At 36.6% G+C, this 756-nt stretch overlaps 1 protein-coding gene across 1 annotated transcript in view; it reads left to right on the top strand.

Moving 5' to 3' along the window:
- The window catches only part of LOC119586539 (transmembrane GTPase Marf-like), a gene marked incomplete in the record, with an annotated part of 29,803 nt that extends 29,525 nt beyond the window's left edge, over nucleotides 1-278 (top strand). The window contains 1 exon segment of the mRNA XM_037935295.1: nucleotides 1-278.
- Between the last annotated feature and the right edge of the window lie 478 nt (nucleotides 279-756).

The raw sequence follows: 756 nt of genomic DNA, 5'->3' as shown, positions 1-756 counted from the left end.
AATAGTGCAGAAGTGGCCAGTTATTGTGTGGGGCTCAGGTCATCATTCTGTCATCCTTTCCAAACTTCAGGTTGAACACCTCCATTGCAAAAAAGTCACTTGTGACATTGAAGATGTATGCCTTAGTGCACTTGTACCGTTTTATTTTTTGCAGGAATTAATTCCTGTGTATTAAGAAAATCAAGACGATCTTGTCATTTTTGGTGTTCAATGCATTCCGAGACTTGATATTTATGGAAATATGTACATGAAAACTTGTAAAATAAAAGGTCCTCAAAAAAAGCATATTTTATTATAATAGTGTCTCATCACACTTAAATCCTTTCACGACAAAATGACAAATACTACACAAGTGTTTTTTTTACTACAAAAATTATGTATTGAATTATCATTGTATAACTACCTAAAATCTTAGAATATTTGTTGTGAAGTGCTAGTTGAATAGTTATTCAATATATCTTTTGACTCATTACTATATATCTACCCAGAAAAGATAGGATTTAAATATGTAACCTGTGGTACATTGGCACTATGGCATACTAAATTAGTAAGCATACATTTGATAAGGCAACTCTTCAACATCACTGTCAGAAGCACGAAGGGATTCGCCCAAAATTCAGCTCAAAAAGGAGGGTCGTCCCTCCAGGACAAGTGGCACTGCCATTTGGCTTGCAGGGTTGATCGGCTTGCACTGGGGGCATCAGTGTGGCAGTGTTACTAAGAACCTAGAGAGCAGCAGCAATTACAGGATGCAGG

Source organism: Penaeus monodon, chromosome 21, assembly GCF_015228065.2.
Source record: "Penaeus monodon isolate SGIC_2016 chromosome 21, NSTDA_Pmon_1, whole genome shotgun sequence".
Taxonomy (NCBI): domain Eukaryota; kingdom Metazoa; phylum Arthropoda; class Malacostraca; order Decapoda; family Penaeidae; genus Penaeus; species Penaeus monodon.
This window is presented reverse-complemented; position numbering and strand designations above follow the sequence as displayed.